At 33.9% G+C, this 15,761-nt stretch overlaps 1 protein-coding gene and 1 non-coding gene across 2 annotated transcripts in view; one reads left to right on the top strand and one right to left on the bottom strand.

Moving 5' to 3' along the window:
- Positions 1-15,761, top strand: part of LOC126970337 (thioredoxin, mitochondrial) — a 325,706-nt gene that overhangs the window by 133,408 nt on the left and 176,537 nt on the right. The window lies entirely within an intron of this gene.
- Trnas-aga (transfer RNA serine (anticodon AGA)) lies at positions 435-516 on the bottom strand. Its single transcript has one exon. It is a non-coding gene; the product is annotated as a tRNA-Ser (tRNA).

Below are 15,761 nucleotides of genomic sequence, written 5' to 3'. Positions count from 1 at the left end.
TAAATATATAATAATGGTTAAGGGAAGAATAGAACCTAGAGTTATTTATGTATTTAAACGTTAACCAATTTTGTTTTTGTTTCCAAGCCTTTCTCCCAAAACAGCATGAGCGGCGGTGATCACTTCACACAGTCTATCACTTTTGTTTGTCTTCCGAGACAGTTAAATGTTTAAGAATTTACAAGTAGTTTGGAAATATTCTAATCAATCGGCTGTTTCTGGAGATGATCATCTACAATCAAATGAGCTAATATCTAATATAATAAAACTATATATATATATGAGTAATTTTTGATACAGATAAAAACATAGTTCAAAGAAAAGTTGTTGATTAGTTACTTTAGCAACCCAATGTTCTTCAAGATAAAAAACATAACTGTTTAACATTTAACAATATAAAAACAACCTATTTTAAAATTTATGAAAAAAAAGTTCGCAGTCGGTAGGATTCGAACCTACGCTCCCAGAGGGAATCTGATTTCTAGTCAGACGCCTTAACCGCTCGGCCACGACTGCTGATAGAGACTGTATCCAAATTAACAGTCTCTTACATTAGCGTATATACAATAAATTCATCCGGAAGCCAAAGACATCTGTGGCCGAATTTACGGTTGTTCAGCTGCTGTGAAGGTTTAAAACAAAATAAATGGCGCGTAAACCGCTTTGAGTATGATATGATTTAGAGTACACACGCGTAGTGTACGAGCTATGAAATTAATTACTACGGTAAGTACTTGTCTGGTCGCTACTATTTCAGTCTCGCACGTGATAAACCATCAATCTATTTAACTTTCACACTGTCTGAACTCATAATACTTTTGGAACGTTCATTGTTGACATTTGTCGTGTTTCGTTGTGTATTATATAACTGTTTTAAATATAGTTAATTAATTTTATTGCAGGAAATTGAATGGACGGATATATTTAAGATAATGTTATAAAAGTGTGTGTGTTTTTTTAACAGTGCAAGTGAGAGGTTTCTTAGCCTGATGCCAGCTGGTGCTGGAAAAAAGGTGCCAGTACATTTTTCTGCCGCCAAGTAGCTAATAATATTACTGGGCTAATGAGACCATCTGAAGAGCGTAATTTAGATGCCGATCAGAATTTTGTATTTTATACAGTGGTTTTGCAAGAATACTGAACAGCACTGTATTGTAATGAACAGAGCATGACTAGGTATCTGGCGAATGTCTTGGTCGTCTCCGCACTTCTTCTCACGGAAAATAGGTGTTGTCTAACGGTCTCTTTAAATATTACGATACACAACTTTATTATTGAATTTTTATCGCGCAAAAGGTGATACTTTCATATAAATATATATTATTAATGCGATACCAAAGGTATTCTGTTGACTCAATCACACAGCTGGATGGAATAGTATGAAATTTAGCACGTTAGTATAACACATAGGATACTTTTTTATTGCAAATTGACATTGCTTATTGATTTTTACATTAATTTATATTTTATATGATCTGGTATTATGTTATACTGACATTTTCATTAATTTCCACGCAGTCGGAGTCGTAGTACGTATCTTTTCCGTTCCTGTGATATTTTCTTCAGCGGCATTTAGCACTTTTTTTCTTATTCCATTTAGTACTTGAATACTTATATATCATTAATATTTAAGAGAGAAATGGTTGATTCTTCCAAACACGTGTATATTTTCAGATCAAACCAGTGATGATAAAAATTTGTAACGATTTAAAAGAGTTTTAATTATGAGCCAATTTTAATAAAAAAGTTTGTGTTTTACTAAATTACTGCTAATTTTGAATTTTCTTTAATTTATAATGGGATAGGTTGATAAATCTTTTTCAATGTTTCTTGCTTATGCCAATGGACTGCTTTCAAGGGTATATTGTTTACAGTAAAAAAGAAAAGGTAAATGGGCATGACGACTGCAATAAATCAAATAAAAAATTGGTTTAAAAAAAATTTAATATATTTAAAATGATTCTTAAAACTGACCTAGTTTGATATTAATATTAACATTATTTTTAGAGGGGGAATGGGGAAGGGGGAAAATGGGGGAATGCTCTAATCTTTAAAGTCCCTAGATTAAAAATATATTAAAAAACAATAAAAGTATAAAATAAGGCAATTGCACATGTTAACTTCAGGCTAGGCTCCCTAAATTATATGACATATGAATTATATCTGTGAATTATACAGGGTGGCGCAATAGAACATGCATATTTAAAATATTGATTAAAAAATAAATACAAAAGGTATAGTTAAAATAAAACTGAGGTATTATTAAGAAATAACTGAAGTTTATTTTTTAAAAATAACATCGTCTAAATGATGACCCTCTCTACGACGACACTCCTCTAATCGCAAACGGAAGTTATTGAAAACTTTCTTCAGTAATGCTGGTGTAATTGCTGCTATTTCACCACGGATATTCTCCTTGAGCTGATCGATGTTTTTCGGATTATTGCTGTAGACTTTGTTCTTGAGGTATCCCGACAAAAAAAGTCAGGAGGCGTCACGTCTGGACTACGTGGGGGCCATGGGATATCACCTCTTTTCGAAATCAGTCTGCCAGGGAACATCTGTTTCACAACCGCCATGGAGTCATTTGATGTGTGACAGGTAGCTCCGTCTTGTTGAAACCAAGTCCTAGAATTCACTATTTTTGAATTTTCAAGCTCTGGAGCCAAAAAACCTTCCAACATAGCGTTCGGTATTAACAGTGACGCTTTGCCCCCGCGCATTTTCAAAGAAAAACGGTCCAATTATTCCTCTACCAGAGATTGCTGCCCATACTGTCACTTTAGGACTATGCAGTGGTTTCTGGTGCTTGAGTTTGGGATTCTCACTATTCCAGTAACGACAATTTTGACGGACCCATTGATATGGAAGTGGGCCTCATCTGAGAAAAGGATATTGTCAAAATTGGAAAATCGATTAAGCATTTCATTAGCAAATGCGAGCCTTGCTCCGAAGTCAGACTCTTTCAATTCTTGTGTTACCTGCAGCTTGTAAGGATGCAGTTTAAGATCCAAGTTTAAAATTCGTTGCAAACTTCGTCTCGATAAGTGTAAGACAGACGATCTCTTGCGAGTAGACATTTGTGGATCTCCTCGTACAAACTGCATAACTCTCACAATATTGTCGTCGGTCCTAGATGTTCTTGGACGACCTTTTGCTTGTGGTTTAAACGTTGAACCAGTCTCTTCAAAACGCTGTACCCATATTTTAATTAAATTAGCACTCGGAGCTTCACTAATTTGCCGTAGTCCATATTCAGAACAATATAAACGCCCAGTAACGATGTTTGAACGAGAGTTCTCATAAAATGCGCGCACGCAAAATGCGCGACGCTTCCCGTCGAAGTGACTCATAGTGACTAAAACTCCATGAGCCCGCCTACCCAACGATGCAGACTCCCCCCGCCCGCGCACTTTCTACCCCGCGAAAAAAGATGATGCAATATGAACGTTCTATTGCGCCACCCTGTATAAATGACGTCATGGGTGAAGTTTTGGCTTTTATCGTGATCATTGATTTTGTGACGTGATTAATTCAAAGTATATTGATAAAATACAGAAATCTGCGTAACAGCTTATTATACTGCTACAAATAAAGAATTAAAGAAAATAGTAGACACCATAGACGAGGACATTATAAGAGGAAAGTCGATGAAACGAAAAAGCGAGACAGTAAAAGAGACGGACACATAAATAAATTCATTAAATTTCGTGGGACAAAATGAGATATTAAGCATTATACAGTGTCTTGGTACCAACGATCATAGTGAAAGAAGAGATTTTCTTGTGTATGACGCGAGTATATCTTTATATATTCTGACGCCATGCTCACGACATATTACTACATAGACACCAGGAGAACATAAATATGGTAGCAGTGATAGTAATGTCTTTCAAAGCTGTTGAAATCATGTGTCATCCTAGCAATAGGTACCAGGACTACATATTATGCAGTAGAGGTTTAATGTAACTTATGCAGCGGATACAGCGATTCCGTTGATTGACTTTTTGCACGCCAAATTTAATTTAAAAATGTGCAGCAGTCGCATTGTATCAACAACAAAATCAAAAACAGTAATTGACAAGTAAGTATTTATTTATTTCATATTTTAGTTACATTATGTCTCGTGTATCTTTTATAGAAAATGTAAACTGAGTCTGAATAAAATGTAATACAATTATCAAACATTTTATCACTATGATCATCATTAAAACCTACAATAACATTATCCTCTTCCCGTAATTTTACATTCGTCTCATCAAAATTCCAAAATTTACGAGCACCAAATTCCGCTTCTTCCGATTCTGCAAGAGCAACAAATTCCGCGACTCTGCTAGAAAACATACCTATTAATAGCAATAGTTAATCACAATTACGGTTCACTAACAGATTTATATTTAGTTGCGGCGCATTTTGTTCTCACTGCTTCTGTCATGTCTCATGCACGACAATTCACTTTGGTTTGTATCCGTGTAAAACGTTAATTAGAACGTATGTCTTGAGCGAAGTTGATTAAGGATAACTCGGACGGATAAACATGTGTCGAGTAAACATATTAATTGATATACTTATGGTTTTATATGTGCTTGCTGGCGCTATGGATTCAACTTCTTCCTAGAGGATGGTACGTTGTTATTACTACCAATGACCTTTTCCAACACTAGATGAATGACGCAAGATTGCCAGCACTTGGAATCCTGCACACTTGGTTAATATAGGTAACACAATGCCACATTTGTTAAGCCTCCCAAAGTGAAGGCCGACGTGTGACGTAATTTTTGGATGGCCCCTAGTATTCTTAACTATTTGTTTTATAATTCTTCTACCACTGCACTTTGTTTTTAATTATAATTTTATATTTCTATCAGCCATGCCCGCTATTTCGACAGATTTTTTTTTCTTATAATTGCGATTAAAAGCGGCATTATTATTGTTGTTGAGCTTGGGCTGGTTGTTATACGTGTTCAAACAGTAACAGAGCAAAACAGAACTCAAAATATTTAATATTACCTGACTTTGTTTGTTTGTTATGATTTTACGCCTTAACAGCAAAGCCAGTCACAAATTTTACACACACCTTGGGTGTAGGTAAATTTTTACCTCTAAAATTAAAGATTTACGATTACATAATTTTTTTTGCATAAACTTTTAAGCCATGATATGTGACTATCCTACGCCTTTATCACAAATTGGTTTACCTACATGTGTTTGCTTTTAATTGTCGGCTTAATAGTTTTTCCCCAATGCATATTAAATTTCACCACAGAAATTATGGTTTAAAACTACAGCTAATGTTACAATTATACCTAGGTAACACTGAAAATGTTTAGAAAATGAAAAACGGATTAATGTAGAAAGTTGCCAATACTTTTATTGTTTTTCGAAGAAATCTCCGTTCCTCTCTACACATCGTCACATTCGATGGAACCACTGAAAAAAGCAGTGGGCCCATTCTTCCTTAGGGGTCTCTTCTTTGGCATTTTCGTACAGTTTCACCGCATCTTCAGGGCTCGTAAAGCGAATATCTCGAATTTTATCTTTAGTTCTTGGGAATAAATAAAAGTCGCAGGGCGCCAGGTGAGGACTGTATGGCGGATGACTCATTATCTCGACACCTGCCATAGTCAAATATTCAACCGTTCAGTCCGTTTTGCGGAGTGCGCTGAAGCATTGTTGTGGTGAAGGAGGATCCTACTTCGAGGGCGCAGTTGTCGAATTTTTTCCAAAACAAAAGGCAAACAGCGATTGACATACCAGTCTGCAGTAACTGTCCTTCCATCTTTTAGCACAACTGTCGCGAAATGACCTTTCCGACCAAAGAATGAGGCAATCATATTTTTCCTTGACTTCTTCCTTTCTTTACCTTAGTTGGCCGATCCTCGAATGGAAACACCCACTGAGCTGACTGTCTTTTGGTTTCGGGTTCGTAGCAATATATCAGCTTTCATCACGTGTGACGATGTCAAATACAGCATTTGAGTCACCGCCGTTGTACTTATCTGGCTATTATTTGGCGACACCAGTCCATGCGAAGGTGTTTCTGGCTGTCGGTTAAAGTATGGGGAATCCATCTGGTACAAAGCTTCCTGACACTTGATGTTCGTGTAATATTTTTTGAACTTGACTCATACCAATGCCTAGGCTTGCCCGTATTTGCTGATAGGTCACTCTCTTATCTTCCTCTATCATGCGTCGCACAGCACTGATGTTATCTTCAGTAGTATGTTATCTTCGCTGTTAAAGGACGTCCCTCACACGGATCATCATTGAGATTGCTACGTCCACGCTATAAAGCAATTGTAAATAGTGGCATGAGATGGGGCTTCATTAGGAAATGCAAATCGCAGCCTATCATAGCTTTGTTGTTGAGTAAGCCCACAACGAAAATCATAATAAATCATTGACCGAAAATTTTCTCGCGTTAGGTTCATTTTCACGTGTAAAAAGAGTTTTAGATTTGCCACCAATTCACAAAAACAAATGACAAATTAATGCAATATACTACATTAGTTTACCAAAGAGTTCTTAAATTGAAATTCAAAAAAAGTTTTCATTGGCAATGTTTCTAACTGGCCAGTTCTAAACAGTTTCAATTTTCAGTGTTAATTCCTGCCTATTTGTTTTTAATTTTCACGTATTATAATAGTATTTTCAATATAGAATATAGATGAAAACATTAGTATATTTTTTTCAAATAAAAAAAAACAAAATTATATCTTCGAAAATTGTAGATCATAGATTTAAAAATATCACATGTGGTATTTAGTACTATTTTATTATATTTGTTAAATTCTTAGTGCATAAATACATAAATTGTATTTAGTTGGTAAGCCTTTTTGAATAAATAAGTTATGAAGTGAATGCAGACGTAGTCGCCAGTCATATGAACTATCTGTAGGTAAACTTTATTTATATAAACTGGCTTTACTCATGGTTAATCGGTGCCCTTCATCACTCCGGAGTGAGACTGGACTTTACCGGGAACTCACTGTACTCACCCTGATGAAGAACCCCCGAATGGTCCGAAACTAGGCGGGTACCAACATCCATGAACCGTAAGTGAAGCCGATTTAAATAAATAAAGTTAATGATGTCTCACGAAAGTTTTAATAGTTTAATAAATATACACTAATCTTTAAATTTACTTTAATGGGAGACAATCCAGAAATATGATGATAACAAAATATGGTTTTACAATTTCGTGTTGTAGCTACATATCTATCATCCTCATCAAAGTTTTATAACATTGATTGCTAAAGAATCAAAGTCAAAGTCAAAATCAAAAATATTTTATTGACATAAAATCTAAAGATTGCTCGTCAACGTCAATCACCAAAAATTCAATTCAAATACATCTTAATAACCTATAGAAAAGCTTAAACATATACATATTTTTAAAATAATGCAATCCAATTAAACAATACAAGGTTGAACTATAAACTCCATAAAATAACAGCTATTCTCTTAATATATATAAATCTCGTGTCACAATGTTTGTCGTCAATGGACTCCTAAACTAGTGAACGGATTTTAATGGGGATTACTTCATGGAGTGCAGTTTGGTCCAACTTGAGAGATAGGATAGTTTTTATTTCGATTTGGGACCCAAAATTATTTTTATTTTCAATATTTGTTTTGTATGGACATATTTTCTATGAGAGAATTTAGTGACGCACGGTTTGACAGTTCCGCTGTGAAACAATTTCATTATAACAGGAGCATTTTTTACGAAATAAATCTTGATATTTTGAAATATTATTGGCAAATTCCTATAAAACTGTATGTTTTATTTTTATAATCTACAGAACAACGTCTGTCGGGGCAGCTAGTATATCTATATAACAAACAAAAGATTTGTTACGTTGAGTGAAGACTGTAGATATATTATTGAGCACCTTTTGAAGTATTTTTGCTGCATCTTACAATTTTCACTCAAAATATCTGTTGTGTTGGAGATCTGCAATGAAATATGAATATTTAAAGGATCAAAATGATTAGGTCACACATATTATCATAGATTTATAATATACTAACGCATAGATAATCTGACAGTCCGTTAATGCGTGCGTATTTGATTTGTCAATGTATGCGATAGCTAGTGGCTTACAATTATTATGTTATATTATTCAAAATACTAAGCGTGGCTGACTGTTTACGACCTGTCAATCAAAATCGGTTACGGTTTTTATATCTACATTAGAGGTGTTCTTTTCTCTCGCACGAATTGTTTGTCTATACGCTAGTGTATTGTAAGTCTATGCATTTATTACGCTGAAAGTAAATATAGAAACGTACATCATGTATTCACGCAAAACACTTGGCCTTATCGACGATATTATAGCCTCAGATCATTTATATGTCTAGATACACTGCGACAGCTGTGAAAACGTCAAAAAAAAATTGAGGCTGACTGTTAACCTCTATTTCGAGTAATGCACGCACACTAGCACAAAGTGACATATTAACCGCGAGTGTAACTTGTAAGACGTAGTTTGACACGAATACTAGAATAATAATATTTGACTGTTTTTATCAGTTGCCTATCATCCAATATATAGACTTAAAATTGTCTAAGATTAACCTATTTTTTTTTATCAAAATAAGGGACAAGGCGAGCAGGACGCTCAGCTGATGGTAATTGATACGTCCTACCCATTACAATGCAGTGCCGATCAGGATTCTTGAAAAACCCAAAAATTCTGAGCGGCATTACAATTACGCTCGTCACCAGGGCCGGATTTAAACTTAATGCCGCTCCTAGGCACCGGAAAAAAATCCGCCCCAATACTGAAATTTTACATAAACGTTTAGTTTATATATTTATTTCTTAAAACTAAAATAACTTATTTATTGCAGAAACTTTATGATATGTTATAAATTCTAAAAACATGAATAAATTTATTTGTTTTTTTCTAACAATTATAAATTTAGTTAACTTATAATTTTTTCACAGGCAAACACGTCCGACTTTTTGAATTGCGTATTGGTCGATTAAACAGAATTAATTAATTATATTGACCAATCTTGATCACTAACAAAAATTATTTCACTTTCAAAATTTTGCCGCCCTGGGCACTTGCCTCAACTGCCCCTAGTGTAAATCCGCCGCTGCTCGTCACCTTTAGTAATTTAGCAGTAATATGTCACTAAATCTATAGTATAAATACAGAACAATCAGTGACCAGTCGAGGAAAAGCAACGCAATACTCAGCTGAGTTATAAATAGAGTTGTGCGGCGTTGGTTGCAGATAAGTGCATCGCCATTTATAAGTGTTGTTTGGTATACAATGAGAACTACTTGTAGGGCAACACTTCCGTTGCACATCGGGCAAGGTCGCGCCGCACACGACATGCTACGTCTATGTGTATTTATTTATTGCTCTACATTACCTCGACATTACCTAATTTGATTTAAGAGATAAGAATATTCTCTCTTAATTTTATGAAGTTACTGAACTATATCCATTGATAGTTCACTAACTTCGTCATCCATTGATATAGTGTTTGCTCTGCAAAAGAGAGCTGTTCGTGCTATATATCAGCTTGGTTATAGACAGTCTCTAAAAGAAAAATTTTAAGAAATAAATATTATGACTGTTCATTGTCAGTACATTTATGAAAATTTAATAAACGTTCACAAAAATCGTCACCTTTTTGCTCTTAATAGTGATTTTCATTATTATAAAACTACAAATAAGGGATTGCTTGTAACTAATTCTAGTAGGCTTCATACGATACATAATAGCTTTAAGGGTAAATGCTATAATAAATTCCCAGCCACTGTCCAGGCATTATCTATAAATAAATTTATATGTTTTATAAAAAAATGGCTCTGTCGTAAATCCTATTACCACTGCTGAATATCTAAATGATCGGACAGCCTAGGACAAGATTGTGATTATTTTGTAGCGATAGAAATGACTGTACAATATTGTATATTTTTATTGAAAAGAGCGCAAATAAAGAATGCTGGGAGAGTTTCTTGCGCCGCTTCTTCTCTCTCAGAGCGCCATTTGTTTCCGAAGCATGAACGAATTTGGTACTTCCGAATCATCAGTACGGTCTACTTAATCTATGGTACGTTACATTATCCACCGCAAATTGAAATTCAAATACAAATATTTTTATTCAAAATAGGATGTGAAATCACTTATTGAAAGTCAAAAAATTACCACCCATTCGAAAATGAATGCCTCAGGCCTGAGAAGAATGGGCGCATCAAACTCAGCGGGCTTTTTTTTCATCAAAAATATGTTTTACAATTAAAGTAACATTTACAAAGTAACATTGTACAATTAAACTTATTATTTAATAGCCTGAGGGCGGTCGCCAATTCCCAATCTGTGGTATCATTAAGAAAGTCATTTATGTTATAGTAACCTTTACCACACAAACGTTTTTTAACAATTCTTTTCAATAACGTAATACTTTATCTTTGAACATTTTCTGGGATTCTGTTGTAAAAGCATATACTTACATCGCCCCACAAAAGACTCGCTAACTCGACTAAGTCGAGTAGTAGGCATGCACTTAATCATTACTATTATTACTACGCGACGCCGGACCAATTAGAACGCGGCGCTCACCGGACCGTACGACTTGAAGCGACGCGCCGTGCACCGCTTTAATGCGGTCCGGCCTTTAAATTAACGAGCGAAAATGCGATGCTTCAAGAATCGTGGGCGGCACTGCATTGTAATGGGGAGGGTGTATCACATACTATAAGTAGTGTCACATAAATAAAATAACCTTCATTTTACCATGATTCACTGTTTTTTAAAATTATAGATGTTTTTGGTTTTCCTAACAATAACAGAGTAAAATGACCTTTGATTAGTACGAAATTCTGTCGTAAAGTTTATCTGACATTTTAACTATTGCTTGAGACTTAAAGAGAATGATTGTATAGTTTAATTAATTAATTTGTGCTCTATCATTCAATGATACTAGTATTAGCGTTCTGCACTTTACTGCTTTGGTTTGGGCCTTTTGTTTTGATACAATTGCATTGCAATAAATTTTATTTACTAAATAGCCTGGAGCTGGGCCGTCCATTACCAAGGTGTCGTATAATTTGTAATGTATGCTTTACTAATCTTTACCGCACATATTCGCAATCCATCCGTTTTGTACAATTTGTGGGATATTGTAAAAGAATAACTAGTGCAACAAAGGTCAACAAGACGAGCAGGACGTTCAACTGATGGTAATTGATACTCCCTGCCCATCAAAATGCAGTGCCACTCAGAATTCTCGAAAAACCCAAAAATTTTGAGCGTCGCTACAATTGCGCTCGTCACCTTGAGACATATGATGTTAAGTCTCATTTGCCCAATAATTTCAGTAGCTACGGCGCCCTTCAGACTGAAACACAGTCTGAAAGAATGTTTACACATTACTGCTTCACGGCAGAAATAGGCGCCGTTGTGGTACCCATAATCTAGCCGGCATCGCAAAGGAGCATCCTACTGGTAACGTAAGCGTAACATGTTTATAATTTAAAAAATAAAACAAATTAAATGAAAACTAAATTGCACAAATATTATAAATACTTTAATACCAGTAAAGTAGGATAAAGTGTAGCAAAAAAAAATCATAATATCAGATATTGTTTAAGGATTGACAAGTTCAGTGGAAACATGGTAACTCAACGCCTCAGCCTATGTGTTCAAGTTGGCTCTGTGGTTTGTAAATCTTAACCACGCATACAATGGCTCAATATCATTGATTATAAAACATGCAAACACTGTTATTATGAAACTTGTTTACATAACATTGCCAGTTATGTCGACGTAGGCATATACATTGTTACATTTTAGCTGTTCTCTTATAACTTAGCAACAACTTAGACTTTTGACGATTGTAAATTTCACCGGCCGGGCACGTGGCTTTTTAAGAAGGGCAGTGATGGCAAATTCGGAAACTACGAGACTTAGAGGAAAGTCGTGACAGGAGTCATGCCCTCGATTTATAAGAGACGAATAACTGCATATTTAGTTTATTAAAATTTCTTGAACTTTTGACGAAAACCAACCCGAATCAATTTTACAAAAAAATTACATCCTGTATTAATGAACCAATGGACTCTATTGCTGATAAGGATCAATATTTGCAAAGATATGTATTATTAAAATTAATGGAAATACCAAATTTTCTGTCTTATTATTTCTACACGGAAGAAAACTTACTTCCTTTTCAAAATTTTGGTTGGAAATCTTACTTTTTGACTGACTCCTTCCATGACTTTCCTCTAAGTCTCGTAGTTTCCGACTTGGCCATCATCGCCCTTCTCAAAAAACCATCGTGTATAGTACAGTAGCTCGTCCTTGCTTCGGATGAAGAAATAAAACATTTTATTTTATTCGGAAAACTAACAGTTTACACCAATACAGTTTTCACATATATGTATTAACAAGAGCAATTATCGTAATATACAATTAGAAAAATACCGTAACTTAGAAGTTAAATACAACAAGAATTATATAATACTAGGTAAATCTATTCAAGGATCAATTAAATTAAATAGGGTTTCTTACTCTAAACTACTAAAGAACATTAATTAAGGACTTGAATATAAAATAATATTAATAGTCAGAACATTGGGTCAGAGTTATAGTTAAACTTACAATATAATTTAATAAACCAATATATATGTCCAATTATTAATTGTATTGGCGAATTTTTTAAAACCATGGGTTACAGTAGTGCAATTTTCGAAAGACCTCATTTTACGGAGCAAATGAGACTTAACCTCTATCTCATAATTTTTCTCATGGTGCCGCCCAGAATTTTGTGTTTTACAAGAATTGTAATCATGTATCACCCGCCATCTGATGAAATAATTGTTGGTATCTTCACTATTTGTCACAAAAAAGAATTAAATAAATTAGAAACCATGTTACTCCATGATAACGTGGCTTCCTATATATGGACGTAATTTTTAAGTGATTCAATACTTATATTAGCAATCAAACCAAATGGCAGTGGCTAAGTATATTTAGTATTTGTATAAGTATTATCAATTAACAAACGGGCACCCAAGATCCTGTGTAGATTTCAGCTGATTATTTTAATTAATTTAACCTTTTGTTTGTAAACGGTACAACAAACACTAAAGTACAAGAAATCTGTGCAATTGGTTTAGCAGTTTCTGAGATCAGCTTGCACAGACAAACCGGCATACTATTGAACTCACTTACATAAGTTTAATGTGTATAAATTGATTTTTGCAAAAAATATTTAATGTGCTGACAACATGCTTAAGGTTTTATTATACACTAGTTGACCCGACAGACGTTGTTCTGTATATAATAAATAAAATAATGTTTTTATATGAATTTGTCAAATATATATCATAACATCAAAAATTACTTCATAAAATATGCATCCCGCTGTCGTAATGTTTCACAGCAGAACTGTCAAACCGTGCGTCAATAAATTCTCTAATAGAAATTGTATGTATGGACACATCAAAGGAAAAACAAATTTGTTGTTTTTATTAAATTTAGCAGCATTTTCCTATTTATTCACCTATTAAACCTTCTCTGGACTTCCACAAATAATTCAAGACCAAAATTAGCCAAATTGGTCCAGCCGTTCTCGAGTTTTAGCGAGACTAACGAACAGCAATTTATTTTTAAATATATAGATTATAGTAAATTGTAATCTGTGGTCTCCACATGCTTTAGCACACAATTCTAATACTACGTTCTTTATGACAGTCTGTGTTGTCAGTCAACTAAATTTGTATTAATTACTGAAATACTATCAATTTTACTGTAAAATATCCTTTCAAATATAATTTAGAATTTATAGTTATTTGACATTATTTGATTATATATTATAAGTTCACGATATTTGATTGCTTTTTCCTTAAACGCTTCAAACATATCTGTTGGCTAGGAATTTGATCGGCTTATTCTTATGCTTACTAATAGTAACCTTATAATTAAAACTCTTTATAATTATAGGTCTACTAGCTGACCCTACAGACGTTGTTCTGTACATACTAATAAACAAAATATTGTTTATTATGAATTTGTCAATAAATTTCAAAACATCAAGAATTTTTTCTTAACGTATGCTCCTTGTTGTTACAATGAAATTGTTTCACAGCAGAACTGTCAAACCGTGCATGAATAAATTCTCTCAAAGAAAATATGTCCAAACAAAACAAATATTGGAAATAAAAATGATTATGGGTCCCAAATTAAAATAAAAAGTATGCTATCTCTCAAGTTGGACTAAACTGCACTCGATGAAGTAATCCCCATTTAAATCCGTTCATTAGTTTAGGAGTCCATCGCGGACAAACAACGTGTCACGTAATTTATATATATTAAGATTATAACTTACCATAGCTTTTATTATATATATTATATATGTATTCCATAATTTATAATATATAATTATATAGTATACATACAGACATGGAAGGTACTTTAATATAGGTATATGTCCTAGATGGAGTCCATACTTTTATTTCGGAGACCAGAGATGTACATTCCGCACTTTACTGCACTTACATTTGCAAACGGTGATAGGTTTTGTAACTATACGTTGTTTTGTTTGTTTTCTACGAATCAATATTGTAAAAATAAGAAATACATATTTATTTAATCTATATTATAATATAAATGAATAATATTATGCTTAAATTAAAATTATGACTACATTAAAGGAAAACGAGCTTATGTTTAAAGTTTCCGCTCGTCGATTGCAAAATTTCGTGATGGTTGATAATTAATTAACTATGTAAATTTAGTATTCTGAATGTCTTTTGACCTCAATAATCATTGAACATTATTAATTTCTTTCTCTTTTCTATTTACTAATACGTAATTTAGAATTGACACAATTTGATTCGAGTTGACTAAATAAAATAAGTGATCTTCTTTTTCAGAAGTGTTGAGGTCTAAATCTAAACTAATATTATAAAGCTGCAGTGTTTGTTTGTTTGTTTGTTTGTTTGTTTGAACGCGCTAATCTCTGGTACTACTGGTCCGATTTGAATGATTCTTTCAGTGTTGGGTAGTCCATTTATCGAGGAAGGCTATATATAGGCTATGTATAGGCTATGTTTTTAAAGCTGCAGTGTTTGTTTGTTTGTTTGTTTGTTTGAACGCGCTAATCTCTGGTACTACTGGTCCGATTTGAATGATTCTTTCAGTGTTGGGTAGTCCATTTATCGAGGAAGGCTATATATAGGCTATGTTTTTTTTTCAAAATGAGGGATCCGTAATAAAATTGCTATTTTGTAACACAAGGTGTAAAATCGAAAACCTATTTTTGCGTGCGCTGCAAAAACTATTGACAATAGACAAAATGATGTACAATATATATAGGCAATATTTTATTACTTATAAAACTATCGCGTGAATTATACTTTATATGGCAAAACAACGTTTGCCGGGTCAGCTATATTTTATAAGTAAGCGCTTTTGCACACAACATGTCTCTTTAGGTACGTGTCCTATAATGTACCTTTCAAGTGGTAGCTTGAATACAATAATTTCCAAGTGATTTGACTAGGGCCTTTGCATTTGGACGAGAGATTAAAAAAGCGTCGCGTTAAAAACCAAATCAATAAATGCTACAAGCTATATTTAACTCCAGGTCTCTAAAAACGGCGTGCTTTAAAAGCGCAGAGGTATAAATTTGGCCAAAACATTTGTATCAATAATCTTAAGAGATATGTCGTAACATGTCTTGTATCTAGTCGCAATTATTACCTTAACCTAGCGAAAATATGGCCGCAGTGT

The sequence above is a fragment of the Leptidea sinapis genome, chromosome 20 (genome assembly GCF_905404315.1).
Source record: "Leptidea sinapis chromosome 20, ilLepSina1.1, whole genome shotgun sequence".
Taxonomy (NCBI): domain Eukaryota; kingdom Metazoa; phylum Arthropoda; class Insecta; order Lepidoptera; family Pieridae; genus Leptidea; species Leptidea sinapis.
The sequence above is the reverse complement of the archived record's forward strand: the minus strand, read 5'-3'. Positions and strand labels throughout refer to the sequence as shown.